The sequence below is a fragment of the Triticum aestivum genome, chromosome 7B (genome assembly GCF_018294505.1).
Source record: "Triticum aestivum cultivar Chinese Spring chromosome 7B, IWGSC CS RefSeq v2.1, whole genome shotgun sequence".
In the NCBI taxonomy this organism is placed as follows: Eukaryota; Viridiplantae; Streptophyta; class Magnoliopsida; order Poales; family Poaceae; genus Triticum; species Triticum aestivum.
This window is the reverse complement of record NC_057813.1, coordinates 181,962,472-181,978,293: the sequence shown is the minus strand read 5'-3', so window position 1 is coordinate 181,978,293 and position 15,822 is coordinate 181,962,472.

Below are 15,822 nucleotides of genomic sequence, written 5' to 3'. Positions count from 1 at the left end.
TATCAATTGAATTGCTTGACAACAAGCAAAGGTTTAAGCTTGGGGGAGTTGATACGTCTCCGTCGTATCTACTTTTCCAAACACTTTTGCCCTTGTTTTGGACTCTAACTTGCATGATTTGAATGGAACTAACCCGGACTGGCGTTGTTTTCAGCAGAACTGCCATGGTGTTATTTTTGTGTAGAAGTAAAAGTTCTCAGAATGACCTGCAAATCCACGGAGCAACTTTTTAGAATTAATAAAAAATACTGGCGAAAGAATTAGCGTCAGGGGCCCACACCCTGGTCACGAGGGTGGGGGGCGCGCCCCTCCCCTAGGGCGCGCCCCCTGCCTCATGGGCCCCCCTGGACGTCCACCGACCTCAACTCCAACTCCATATATTTGCTTTCGTGAAGAAAAAATAGAAGAAGAAGGATTCATCGCATTTTATGATATGGAGCCGCCGCCAAGCCCTAAAACCTCTCGGGAGGGCTGATCTGGAGTCCGTTCGGGGCTCCGGAGAGGGGAATCCGTCGGCATCATCATCATCAACCATCCTCCATCAGAAATTTCATGATGCTCACCGCCGTGCGTGAGTAATTCCATCGTAGGCTTGCTGGACGGTGATGGGTTGGATGAGATTTACCATGTAATCGAGTTAGTTTTGTTAGGGTTTGATCCCTAGTATCCACTATGTTCTGAGATTGATGTTGCTATGACTTTGCTATGCTTAATGCTTGTCACTAGGGCCTGAGTGCCATGATTTCAGATCTGAACCTATTATGTTTTCATGAATATATGTGATTTCTTGATCCTATCTTGCAAGTCTATAGTCACCTATTATGTGTTATGATCCGTTAACCCCGAAGTGACAATAATCGGGATACTTACCGGTGATGACTGTAGTTTGAGGAGTTCATGTATTCACTAAGTGTTAATGCTTTGGTCTGGTTCTCTATTAAAAGGAGGCCTTAATATCCCTTGGTTTCCATTAGGACCCCGCTGCCACGGGAGGGTAGGACAAAAGATGGCATGCAAGTTCTTTCCCATAAGCATGTATGACTATATTCAGAATACATGCCTACATTACATTGATGAACTCAAGCTAGTTCTGTGTCACCCTATGTTATAACTATTACATGAGGAATCGCATCCGACATAATTATCCATCACTGATCCAATGCCTACGAGCTTTTCACATATTGTTCTTTGCTTAGTTACTTTGTCATTGCCACTATTACCATTGCTACAAAACTGCTACTGTTACTTTTGATACTGTTACTGTTACTTCCATACTACTTTTCTACTAAATACTTTGCTACAGATACTAAGTTATCCAGGTGTGGTTGAATTGACAACTTAACTGCTAATACTTGAGAATATTCTTTGGCTCCCCTTGTGTCGAATCAATAAATTTGGGTTGAATACTCTACCCTCGAAAACTGTTGCGATCCCCTATACTTGCGGGTTATCAGGGCACCAATCTTTGCTCTGATTTTGTACATAATAGCATATGTAGTCGTGTACAAAATAGATTCAAATTTAGCTCCTCCATTCCAAAATAATCATAATTATAGGATTTTCAAGTGTCAAAATTTCAAAAAGAAGCGGATAATATAATGAGGTTTTCAAACATACAAGGTCAAATTTAACATTGTCTATTTAGGTCAATCCTCAAAGTTCAAGAGTACTCTAAATGTGAATGCTTCTGTTTCAAAATTTCGAACGAAGCGCCATAAGAGCCTCTACTCGCCCGAAACCGTGTGAGACTAATGTTTGGTAGTACAAGGAAATTACTTTTCTAACTCTGACCCGTGAAACCTACCGGCCCGACGTCCAAAAGGTCTAAACCGGGGTAGGTTTGTAGCTTCATCTAGACGCCACGCAACCGCCTCCGAAAAACATTCATACACAATGGCCGCCTAAGCACACATGCGCGTGACCGAAATCGCCCCCACCCACTATTTGGGACACCTGGGATTACCATCCTACCCCCGACCCGCAGTAGGTCCAAAATTTAAGAGGGGGGCAAAGTTTGTACTTTACCCAAATTTCAAACAAGCGCGTCCCATCTGTTCAAAAAAGCCAAAAACAAGCGCGTCCCAGACCGAAACATGGTTCTCCCTTAGCTCCCCCCGCCCCCCGCCCACCCATCCGATTCCCCATTCATACTCCGTGGGTGCCAAAACTACCTCTCCACCAGCCATGAAACCCCGATGTCCTCCGTCCACCACCCCATCCCACCCATCAACCGCCGCCCTCCTCCATCACGCCGGAGCCGATAACCCGATGTCGTCGTTCACCGCAACCTCAACTGCAACGCCCTCCACGGCTAGTAGTTGAAGCCGAGGTCGAGTCTTCCGTACCCGAGCCAGTTCAAACACGCCGTCCTGCGCCTCACCGTTGCCGCTCCAACTTCGCCACCGTTCACCGCACCGGAGTTGTTCCTGCTACGCCGTCCTTCGCCGCCTCGGATCTGCTTCCCCTCCGCCGACATATGGCCACGACAACACAATCAACAATTTGGCCATGGGTTCGTCCAAGGCTCCACCGTCCTCCAAAACATCGATTTCCCCGGCAAAAAGAAGAAGATCGCCGCGACATATGGAGGAGACCACACTGGCAACCGGAAAATGGTACTCCTCTTCCCTTATCCGTGCAAATCTTACGTGTCTGCTTGCATGGTATTTGAGGAAGTCCTGGATTAGGGGGTGTCCGGATGGCCGGACTATGACCTTTGGCTGGACTCCCGGACTATGAAGATACAAGATTGAAGACTTCGTCCCGTGTCCGGATAGGACTTTCCTTGGCATGGAAGGCAAGCTTGGCGATATGATATGTAGATCTCCTCCCATTGTAACCGACTCTGCGTAACCCTAGCCCTCTCCGGTGTCTATATAAACCGGAGAGGTTTAGTCCGTAGGACGAACAACAATCATACCGTAGGCTAGCTTCTAGGGTTTAGCCTCTCTGATCTCGTGGTAGATCAACTCTTGTACTACCCATATCATCAATATTAATCAAGCAGAAGTAGGGTTTTACCTCCATCGAGAGGGCCCGAACCTGGGTAAAAACATCGTGTCCCTTGTCTCCTGTTACCATCCGCCTAGACGCACAGTTCGGGACCCCCTACCCGAGATCTGCCGGTTTTGACACCGACATTGGTGCTTTCATTGAGAGTTCCTCTATGTCGTCACCTTTAGGCCCGATGGCTTCTTTAATCATCAACCACGACGCGGTACAGGGTGAGACTTTTCTCCCCGGACAGATCTTCGTATTCAGCGGCTTTGCATTGCGGGCCAATTCACTTGGCCATCTGGAGCAGATCGAAAGCTACGCCCCTAGCCATCAGGTCAGATTTGGAAGTTTAAACTATACGACTGACATCCGTGGAGACTTGATCTTTGACGGATTCGAGCCACAGCCGAGCGCGCCGCATTGTCATGATGGGCATGATCTAGCTCTGCCGCCGGACAGTGCCCAGAGCACCGCTCAGGTGTCTGCTCCGACCCTTAGCTCGGAGCTGACTGCGCCGGTCGAGGACGGGTGGCTAGACGCCGCCTCGGGGGCCGCAATCTCTACGGCGATCGAGCCGAAGACCAATCTTGTCCTTCGCGGAGCTCGTGACTCCAAGGTGCCGGACTCCTTTCCGGACTCCGAATATTCCGCACCCCTCCCGATCGAACCCAATTGGGCTCCGATCATGGAGTTCACCGCCGCGGACATCTTTCAACACTCGCCCTTTGGTGACATCCTGAATTCACTAAAGTCTCTCTCTTTATCAGGAGAGCCCTGGCCAGACTATGGTCAGCATGGTTGGGATGTGCACGATGAAGAAATTCGAAACCCACCCACCACCCACTTTGTAGCCACTGTCGACGATTTAACGGACATGCTCGACTTTGACTCCGAAGACATCGATGGTATGGACGCCGATGAAGGAGACGACCAAGAACCAGCGCCTATAGGGCACTGGAAAGCCACCTCGTCATACGACATATACATGGTGGACACCCCAAAATAAGGGGATGGCGATGGAACAACGGAGGATGACCCCTCCAAGAAACAGCCTAAGCGCCGGCGTCAGCGGTGCTACTCTAAACCCCGCCAAAGCAAAAACAGCGAGTCCGGCACCGGAGACAATAACACCCCAGACAGTGCCGAAGACAACCCCCTCCAGCAGGATTCAGCGCAAGAGGATGGAGAAGCCAGCCCTCATGAGAGAGCGACAGACAGAGAGGTCGAGGACGATAATTACATGCCTCCCTCCGAAGACGAAGCAAGCCTTGACGACAACGAATTTGTCGTGCCCGAGGACCCTGTCGAACAAGAGCGTTTCAAACGCAGGCTCATGGCCACGGCAAGCAACCTCAAGAGAAAACAGCAGCAGCTTAGAGCTGACCAAGACTTGCTAGCCGACAGATGGACGGAAGTCCTCGCTGCCGAAGAGTACAAACTCGAACGCCCCTCCAAGAGCTACCCAAAGCGCAGGCTGCTACCCCAACTAGAGGAGGAAGCAACCAAACCTACATCACTAGCATATGATGCGGCTGATCGGCCACCCCGTGGCCGCGACAGATAGGCCTTTCGGCCCTCAACTCAAGCCGCACCCCGGCGCCGCTCAAAAAGTACAAAGGCACGGGGAAACGCGCCAGACCTGCGAGACATATTGGAGGACAAGGCAAGGCAAACAAGATCGATCTATGGATCGCGAGGGCGCCCCACGACACGTGACGATAACCGTCACGCTGGATATGGCAAATACGGCCAGGCCGAACACAACAGACAAAGCTCATCCGAGCTATGTCGTGATATAGCCCAGTACAGAGGCGCCGCACACCCACTATGCTTCACAGATGAAGTAATGGATCATCAAATCCCCGAGGGTTTTAAACCTATAAGCATCGAATCATATGATGGCACAACAGATCCTGCGGTATGGATTGAGGATTATCTCCTTCATATCCACATGGCCCGTGGTGATGATCTACACGCTATCAAATACCTCCCACTCAAGCTTAAAGGACCGGCTCGGCATTGGCTTAACAGCTTGCCAGCAGCGCCAATTGGTTGCTGGGAGGACCTGGAATCCGCATTCCTTGACAATTTCCAGGGCACCTATGTGCGACCACCAGACGACGATGACTTAAGCCACATAATTCAGCATCCAGAGGAATCGGCCAGACAATTCTGGACACGGTTCCTAACCAAGAAAAATCAAATAGTCGACTGTCCGGACGCAGAGGCCCTCGCAGCCTTCAAGCATAACATCTGAGACGAATGGCTTGCCCGGCACCTAGGACAGGAAAAGCCGAAATCTATGGCAGCCCTCATGACACTCATGACCCGCTTTTGCACGGGAGAAGACAGCTGGCTAGTTCGTAGCAATAACATGACCAAGAGCCCTGGTAATTCGGATACCAAGGAAAACAATGGCAGGTCGCGTCGCAACAAGCACAAACGCCGCATTAACGGCGACAACACTGAATATACGGCAGTTAATGCCGGATTTGGAGGCTCTAAACCCGGTCAGCGGAAAAAGCCATTCAAAAGAAATACTCCGGGCCCGTCCAGTTTAGACCGGATACTCGATCGCTCGTGCCAGATACACGGCACCCCCGAACAACCAGCCAATCACACCAACAGGGACTGTTGGGTGTTCAAGCAGGCAGGCAAGTTAAGTGCCGAAAACAGAGACAAGGGGCTGCATAGCGATGACGAGGAGGAGCCCTGGCCGCCGAACAATAGAGGGCAGAAGGGCTTTCCCCCACAAGTGCGGACAGTGAATAGGATATACGCAACCCACATCCCCAAAAGGGAACGGAAGCATGTGCTCAGGGACGTATATGCGTTGGAGCCAGTCGCCCCAAAGTTCAACCCATGGTCCTCCTGCCTGATCACCTTTGATCGAAGGGACCACCCCACTAGCATTCTCACGGCGGATTCGCCGTATTGGTCCTAGACCCAATCATTGACGGATTTCACCTCACTAGAGTCCTCATGGACGGCGGCAGCAGCCTGAACCTGCTTTATCAGGATACAGTGCGGAAAATGGGCATAGATCCCTCAAGGATTAAACCCACAAAGACGACCTTTAAAGGCGTCATACCAGGTGTAGAGGCCAGCTGTACAGGCTCAGTTACACTCGAAGTGGTCTTCGGATCCCAGGATAATTTCCGAAGCAAGGAGTTAATCTTCGACATAGTCCCGTTCCGCAGTGGCTATCACGCCCTGCTCGGATGAACCGCATTTGCAAAGTTCAATGTGGTGCCGCACTACGCATATCTCACGCTCAAGATGCCAGGCCCTCGCGGAGTCATTACGGTCAATGGAAACACCGAACGCTCTCTCCTAACAGAGGAGCACGCGACGGCCCTCGCGACGGAAGTACAAAGTAGCCTCTCAAGGCAATTCTCCAGTCCGGCTGTTAAGCGTCCGGACACCGTCAAGCGCGCCCGGAGTAGCCTACAACAAGACCGTCTGGCACGTTCCGAGCTAGCATAGCAGTGCGGCCCCAACCCCAGCCCTCGCGAGATTGCGAAACCAGTACCACGCGTACATAATTACGCTCTGGAAATACCATGGGCATAAGGGGAGGGGCACAACCACGGCATGCCCAGAATGCGGCTCAACCGCGCTAGGGGCTCCCGATTTTTGTGATTTTTCTTTTTTTACTTTCAGGACCCACTATTCGGAAGACCTGTCCGGCAATACAATCGCCAAACACACGATGCAACAGCCAGGGAGACAGCAAGCCACGTCGAACGTCGAGGTGGTCTCTATAACGAGCTAAATACCTGTCTTACTTAAAGTCTCGCAGCTTGCCCCTGGAGCGGGACATGTCAAATAATCCCATCTCTTGCCTATCGCACTATTTGTATCCTTTTGCTTTCATAGCAGCCCTCTAATAAACAATACATAGCTCTTGTCTATTATTGCATTCATTTTTTTATGTACATATGTTCAGCTATGACATTATGCAGCCGTACACTTTGGTACGGCCAATACACCAGGGGCTTAAGTTCCCCAAAATACGGTGTGAGAAGACCGAACACTCTCATGAGTGCGGCACCCCGAACTTATAGCATTATATGCATCGGCTTCGAATCATGTCTTGGGTCAATAGTTGGGTTTGCTCGGCTCCCATGTTTTGGTACCTTACGTTCCGCTATATCGGCTAAGGTAGCGCTGGGGGAACTACTGCGATTGTGCCCCAGTTGAGCTGAGTTAACACCTCAGTAGAGAAAGCTAAAACTGACTGTCATGATAGGGTGAGAGCCGGTCGATGTTCGCGAGGTTTTTCGAGTCCTTAAAGACTTATGCCGCTTAGAGCGAGGAGCTGGCTTTGTCCGGCCTAGGCGTGGATAGCGCCCCGAACTCGGTCTTTTGAATACTAGGGGCTTAGCCGAAATTTAAAATTATAGAATTCTATGGCTAAGTGAGAGTGATAAAGCATTATAAGTCCGATTGCCTTGTTCGTTGTGCTAAGCGCCTCCCTCGACAGACCCAAGAATGGGAACAAGAGCGCTCAGGTTTATCCCGAACACCCCAGCACTCGTGGCATGGGGGTAGAAGCCGACGACTTGCATCTCTTAGATTTAATAAACGGCCGCACATAAGGTAATATTTTAAATTCAAAAAGTGTTGCTTAGCGCATATGAACAAGTTTTCAGCGCACAGGATAAACACGAGCGAGTTTACTCAAAAATTACATCCCTGGTACATTCATTCGCCACTAGACGGGCACCCTTCAGGACGCCCTCATAATACATCTCGGGCCTGCGATGCTCCTTCCCCTCCGGTGGCCCTTCTGTCACCAGCTTCTCAGCATCCAGCTTGCCCGAGTGCACTTTAGCACGGGCAAAAGCTCTACGAGCGCCTTCGATGCATACGGAGCGTTTGATGATTTCAAGCCGCGGACAGGCATCCACCAGCCGCCTTACCAGCCCGAAGTAGCTCTCGGGCAGGACCTCCCCAAGCCACAGCCGGCCTATACGGCCCTTCATGGCCTGTTCGGCCACCTTATGGAGCTCGACCAGCTGCTTCAGCTAGTCGCTCAAGGGCACCGGGCGTCCGGCCTCAGCATACTGGGACCAGAACACCTTCTCCGTCGAGCTCCCTTCTTTGGCTCGGTAGAATGCGGCGGCGGCGGACACACTGCGGGGCATATCTGCGAATGCTCCTGGAGAGCTCCAGATTCGGGTAAGTAACACGTAATTCACTTTCACATGCTTGCTTTGCATAAAGAATGCCTTACCCGCCGCTATCTTTTTCATCGCCTCAATCTCCTGGAGGGCTTTTTGGGCTTCGGCCTTGGCAGACTTGGCGCTTTCAAGTGCCGAGGCAAGCTCGGACTCTCGCATCTTTGGGTCAAGCTCTAAACTCTCGTGTTTCTTCACGAGAGCATCGAGCTCTTGCCGCACCTCCGCCACCCGCGCCTCTTGTTTCTCTCGCTCGGTGCGCTCCATGGCCGCATTGTCTTCGGCCTTGGACAGCACTTCCTTCAGGGTCGCCACCTCGGTTGTGGCCCCTGTAATATTCACGTTGGTCCTGTCATTATTTGCAACCAGGTATTTTTATATATATTTACATAAGGCACTACCTACCTTCCTTGTCCTCGAGCTGCTTCTTGGCAAGGTCGAGCTCGTTCTCGGACCGCTCAAGGCTCCGCTTCAATGCATCGACCTCCGCAGTTAGTGCGGCAGAGGTCAGCAGCGCAGCCTGCATTCCCATATTGACATATTTCTGATAGACTCCTGCGTATATCTTTTTAGATCCTCAGTCCGACTTTTCTTTCCGAACACCAAACTGAGCATCAGGGGCTACTGTCTATGTGGTAACATTTTTACATGTTTTAAAATACATACCTCAAAGCCTGTTAGAAGGCTGGCACAGGCTTTTGTCAGCCCACTCTTGTCGAACTGAACCTTCTCGATCACCGCACTCATAACAGTGCGGTGCTCCTCATCGATGGAGGCGCCGTTAAGCACCTCCAGCAAATTGTCCGGCGCCTCCGGTTGGACGGAGGCAGCCGGCGTTGTAGGCTTGCCCTTCTTGCGAAGGGGCCGCCTGCCGGACTCCGGAACCACTGAAGGTTCCGGTGTGATGTCCGGCCCAGGGCCGGACTTAGATCCCTCCAGGGTTTTATCCCCTTCGGTCCTGGAGTCCAAGAGGTCGCCTTGCTGCGCCTCCAGGACCACCTCCTCCTAGCTCAGCCCCTTTCGGGACTCCGCCTCGGCTTCGTCCGTAGGGCGGGGGGAGGAAGCCGTCGGGAGTGAAAGACTGTTCATATCCGACGAGTCCAGGGAGCCACTCGACGAATCATCGAGCTGAACCTTGGGCGGACTGCATGATTATATTCCGCGTCAGAAGGCACTGTGCAATAAAGGAATATCATGAGTTATTCTGGTAACCGGATACTTACGATTTCGCCAGGGGCTTGGCCCTGGATGGCCACTCCTCTCCGCCGTCTTCGGCGTCGGAGGCGTAGTCCGGAAGAAGGGTCTTCCCCTTCTTGGACCCTCTGGCCTCCCCAGTTGGGGCGGCCTTCCTTTTCTTTCCTCCCCCCGTTGGAGGGGGAGAGGCTTCTTCTTCCTCCTCCTCGTCTTCAGAGGAGGAGTGCGCTTCGGGGTCGTCGGGCAATGAGTCTGACACCACCGGTCACCGGGAGCTCCTTCGAGTTCCCGTGGCCTTCTTCTTGGCCTTCTTCTCCGGCACCACATGGGGTGCTGGGACCAGCAGCTTCGTCAAGCGGGCGTCTGCTGGGTCTTCGGGCAAAGGAGCCGGACAGTCGATCTGTCCGGCCTTCTTCTGCCAGTCCTGTTAAAGGAATGGGAGTTTAGATCCCGCATAGAGTCAAACTATGAAAAACAAATACCCTGTAATGGGTAAACTAAGCTTACCGCGCTGGCTTGGCGCTTCGCGCAGAATCCGCGATCCTCGGTAGTGGGAGGGTGGACCTCGGAGCTCTTGAAAAGAACCTTCCAAGCATCTTCGTGCATTGTGTCGAAGAGCCTGGACAGAGTTTGGTGCTGAGCCAGGTCGAATTCCCACAGGTTAAAAGCCCACCGTTGACAAGGGAAGATCCGGTGGAAGAGCATGACCTGGACTACGTTGACGAGTTTAACCTTCTTGTCCATAAGGTTCTGGACGTAGGTTTGGAGTCCGGTCGCCTCTTCCGGATTACCCCACGACAGGCCCGTCTCTTTCCATGAGGTGAGCCGCGTGGGGATGCCAGATCGGAACTCGGGGGCTGCTGCCCCTTCAGGGTCACGCGGCTCGGTGATGTAGAACCACCCCGATTGCCACCCTTTGATGGTTTCCACAAAGGAGCCCTCGAGCCATGTGACGTTGGCCATCTTGCCCACCATGGCGCCTCCGCACTGCGCTTGTCGGCCGCCCACGACCTTCAGCTTGACATTGAAGGTCTTCAGCCATAAGCCAAAGTGGGGCTGCATGCGGAGGAAGACCTCACACACGACGATAAACGCCAAGATGTTGAGGATGAAGTTCGGGGCCAGATCGTGGAAATCTAGGCCGTAGTAGAACATGAGCCCCGGACAAATGGGTGAAGAGGAAAGCCCGGTACACGGAGGAAATGGGGGAGAAACACGACCCTCTCATGGGGCCTGGGGGTGGGGATGAGCTACCCCTCATCTGGGAGCCGGTGCGCGATGTCGTTGGACAAGTATCCGGCTTTCCTCAGCTTCTTGATTTGCCCCTCCATAACGGAGGAGACCATCCACCTGCCTCCCGCTCTGGACATGATTGGAGAAGGTTGAGGTGGGAAGTGCGGACTTGGGCGCTGGAGCTCGAGTGTGCAGGAATAGATAAGCGAAGGAGGAGGAAGGCGTAGATGGAAAGGGTGGATTCTTATCCCCTTATATGGGCGGCCGAAACTATGTGCCCCCACCAGCCTAGTAAAACTCGCTTATCTCCCAAGCGCCACGATTAATGGCGTGGTTGGATTACCCACGCCCGTATTGATGAGAATCCCGGGATAAGGGGACACGATCTCTGCTTTGACAAGACGTGCCAAGGAAACCGCCTCGCTAAACACGCTGAGGTGGGACAGTAAAACGATTCGAATAAAGGCTTGGCTGTGGCATGATGTCACGCTACGGAATACGTCAGCAGATTAGATTTGTGCGAATATTATTCTCTCTACGGTGGTATGTGGAAACTATTTTGCAAAGCCGGACACTATCCTTGTGTTCAACATCTTCTATGAAGTATTCGGAGGAGGAACCCGCCTTGCAATGCCGAAGACAATTTGCGCGCTGGACTCATCGTCATTGAAGCCTGGTTCAGGGGCTACTGAGGGAGACTTGGATTAGGGGGTGTATGGCCGGACTATGACCTTTGGCCGGACTCCCGGACTATGAAGATACAAGATTGAAGACTTCGTCCCGTGTCCGGATAGGACTTTCCTTGGCGTGGAAGGCAAGCTTGGCGATACGATATGTAGATCTCCTCCCATTGTAACCGAATCTGTGTAACCCTAGCCCTCTCCGGTGTCTATATAAACCGGAGAGGTTTAGTCCGTAGGATGAACAACAATCATACCATAGGCTAGCTTCTAGGGTTTAGCCTCTCAGATCTCGTGGTAGATCAACTCTTGTACTACCCATATCATCAATATTAATCAAGTGGGAGTAGGGTTATACCTCCATCGAGAGGGCCTGAACCTGGGTAAAAACATCGTGTCCCTTGTCTCCTATTACCATCCGCCTAGACGCACAGTTCGGTACCCCCTACCCGAGATCCGCCGGTTTTGACACCGACAGTATTCATCCCACAAAAGACACTAGTTGACCGCTTCTTCTCGATACTAGATGTTCCTAGTAACTCGCGATGCACAAGGTTTCTCCTCATATACTATTTCACCTTAGCTAGAGGTCCGGCGCCCCCCTAGATTTCAATTCCTGGTTAGTTGATTCCCAATTAACGGAAGCATTTCCCAGTGTAATAGGCGCTAGTACGCCTATTACACCGGGGAAGCAGCGCCTCAGTGTTTATCTTAGGGGGGTGTGGGGCCTAGAGCTGCTGGCGCCTGATCTGGAGGTCACCCGGGATTAAAGGGATGGTCTGGGGGCGCTGCCAAGCACAGCGGTGGTGTGAGGTCGAGGGGAGGGCGGGGCAGCAAAGGCACGGGTCTAGGCCGGTGGTCGCTGGCGGTTCGAGAAAGATCGTCAACAGTGATTGGCGGGAGGTAGACGAAGGCCATCTGCCTGTTCCTTATAGATCGGACGGTTCATAAAAAATTGGTTGGCCTATTTATTTTTAGTCGGCTGTTATCTTGATATGACCACATGTGGTGGTGTGCTGGAGGAGTACCTACATTTCCTATGCTCATATATTACAAAATTATTCGGAGTAGAATCTAATTTTGTTTGCCATGCAATGTTGTAGAGCTATCATATGTCTCCTGTCATTTATTTTTCAGCCACCTGCTATCTGCTACTTTTAGAGTGCACTAGTTCTGCACACACTTCACCCTTACTCTCACTATTGTGTTTTTATGCAAGGGTATTTCAGACTCTGCTGCCATGAGAGAAGCAAAAAAGAAAAGAGAGACGTCGCCAGCATGGTACGTGGATAGGCCAAACATGTTTCACCCTTATAAAGGGTGCAGTGTCAACAGATGGAGACGGTAAACGTAGCTCTGGAGTTGATGACCTCGCTCACAATGAACCACCATCCCAGGTGCTTGCTTTAACTTCGCGGTGTCATATGTGATTGCATGGTCCATATGGTGCCTAGCTTGTATTCGAAAGGCCGAAGTCGGTCTTTATTAAGATAAGGAAAGATATTTTTTACATGAACCACCATCCCGTGAGCACCAGAAGACAAATATCTAGTCAGGGCACCGGCCGAGCCAGTGACAAGCCCAGCATAGACATGCATCACCTGGAAGCCAACTAGAAAGCCATGATGGTGGCGAAGCAGCCCGCCTTCCACCAGGCTCTCAGGTCCTAGATGATCATGCTCACCACTCCAGTCGGATGTCTAGCTTGTATTGCTTCCAATTTGGTTAAATTGCATCTGCTTAGCTTACACATTATACATTTGAATATGACATGCCTTCCTGTTTTTGGTATATACTAGTACATCTGTCTATTAACCATGTTCTTACATCAAACTAATGTTCTTGTGTATCCCTCATCAATCACTTATGATGAGGCAGTCAGGCCAGTGCACTACTGTGAGTAAAGATCCTCATTTAAAGAATGCAACGTCAACCTCCCAACATGATTCTCAACAGCAAAGCTAGATGAAGATAGTGAACGTAGCTCTATAGTTGATTACCGCATTTCCCCTACACTAGCATCACAGGTGCTTGCTCTAACTTGGCAGCGTGATATGTGGTTGCATGTTGCATATGGTGTCTAGATTGTAATTCTTCCAATCTGGTTAAATTGCATGTGCTATTCTGCTTAGTTTATACATTATACCTGTTAATGTGACATGCCTTCTGTTTTTAGTACATAGTACATCTGTCTATTAAGCATGTCCTTACATAAGACTATTATTTTTTTTGTATCCCGCATCAATCAATATGACAAGACACCTTTAGTATATGCAGTGCGATATTAGTTGCATCTTTCATACGACTTATAGCATGCGCTACTTCTAATTTGTTGAAATGCCATTTATGATGGGACGCTTTTAACTTGGCAGAGTCATATTGGTTGCATCTTTCATGTGGTGTCTAGCTTGCATTGCTTCTTATTTGTTGGAATGGTTTCTGCTTAGTTTACACAAACAATTGTGAATATGCCATGCCATCCTGTTTTTCGTACATATTTCATCCTGGTATCATGTGTTTGCCTTACATCAAAGTAGTGATTGTCAATATCATGCACGAATGAGTTCTGAAGAGAGAATTTTATTGCTTTTTGTTGTCGGTTTTACTTGACAATTCAAAATCAATAAAGCGGAAGGAAGTTAGCAAGGCAGGGGATAAAGGTGCTCCTTCCAAACGGAGGGCCTCTATAGATTCTACTCCTCTACCCCCCCCCCCCCAAGATGATTTGCAAGACAACACATGCATAGACACTCAACGTAGCTATGTTGATGATGAGCATGTCTCCCCTAGTGCACCATCACAGGTGCTCCCTCTAACTTGGCACTGTTATATGTGGTTGCATGTTATGTATGATGTATAGCTTGTATTGCTTCTAATTTTGTTGAATTCCATCTACTTACTTTACATATTATACTTGTGAATAAGACACGTGTTCCTGTTTCTAGAACATACAATATTTGTCTATCACACCATGTTCTTACATCAAAGTACTACTGTTGTGTAACCTGCAACAATCACTTATCATAAGACATGTTTGACTTGGGAGTGTGATATATGTTACATCTCGCATTCTTTTCTAGCTTGTACTACTTCTAATTTGTTGAAATGACACTTATGACAAGACAGTTTTAACTTGGTAGAGTGATATTTGTTGCATCTTTCATATGGTGTCTAGCTTTCGTTCCTTCTAATTTGTTGAAATGCCTTCTCCTTAGCTTACACATCATAAGTTGTGAATATGCAATGCTGTGAATATGCAATGGCACTAATGACGAGAGACCTTTAACTTGGTAGTGTGATGTTGTTTGCATCTTGCATATGATTTATTTCTTGTACTGATTCACATTTGTTTAAACGTCATTTATGATGAGACATTGTTAACTTGGCAGAGCGATATTTGTAGCATCTTTCATATGGTGTCTACCTTCCATTGCATTGCTTCTAATTTAGTGAAATGTCTCATGCTTAGTTTACACATCATAGTTCTAGTTATCTCATGCCGTCCTGTTTTTCATACATATTACATCCTCCTATCATGTGGTTGTCTAACATCAAAATTCAGTTTGTCTGTAACATGCATCAATTTGTTCTGAAGAACTAAATTGTTATTCATTTTTCTTGTCGGCTTGACTTAACATGGCACGGAGAAAGAGGAAGCAACACATAATGACAAGGAATGGGAAGCGGAAGAATCCTGCAGATTCTGCTGGTACTGATGGTGCAATAGAAGTTCAAAGTCCAGCAGAAAATTCTACAAACAAGGTATCCCGTGCTACACGAGCTGCAGAACAAGCCAAACAGAAACAAATAGTTGCCACCAAACAAGCAGAGATAGACCTAGTTGTTGCAACACCTTCCACAGTACCACCATCCGCACGAGTTACTCGTTGATCAAGTCAGCTAGTAGCACATTCCCAAGCTCCCTTGCCACCTGACACTACTTCCGAAGCACTCTTGACACAAGATGAGTTGGCAAGATTAGATGAACTTTGTGAGCTTCAACAACAAGAAGGTAGTTGCTGGAGTCAAGTTACAGTTGGATGCTTCTTTATATGTAGTCTCACAGTTTGATGTACAGTAACACTTCCTATGTTCGTTGTTGGACTAGCACCTACGCACAAGAGGAAACAAACATCAGGGATAATGCTCGATAGGTTAACTAAATCTAGAGGAGGAAGAATGGAGATCCGTTTTGAGGCAGGTTAAAAAAGGCCGCGTGATGCTATAGAGTCAGCCAAGTTAGTATCAGAGGCAGCAGTTGTCGTTAGGTGTCATGTACGTATCCTCCCAACGTGGCTTTAGTACAGGAATGACAAGGATGAAACCCAGTTCAACACCTTCCTCGACCATTTATCTGTAAGTATGGTTATGTATGGAAACTAGTAATATCGTCTTGCTCTGTCCCATACTTTCTAGGTTGCTGATAATGAGACTCCCATAATTTTCAACAGACGAGGTTCAAGTTGGATAGCCAAGATGATGCAACCAGACAAGCTTGCACCCATGTTTTCAAGTCTGCTCTGCGACAGTATTAA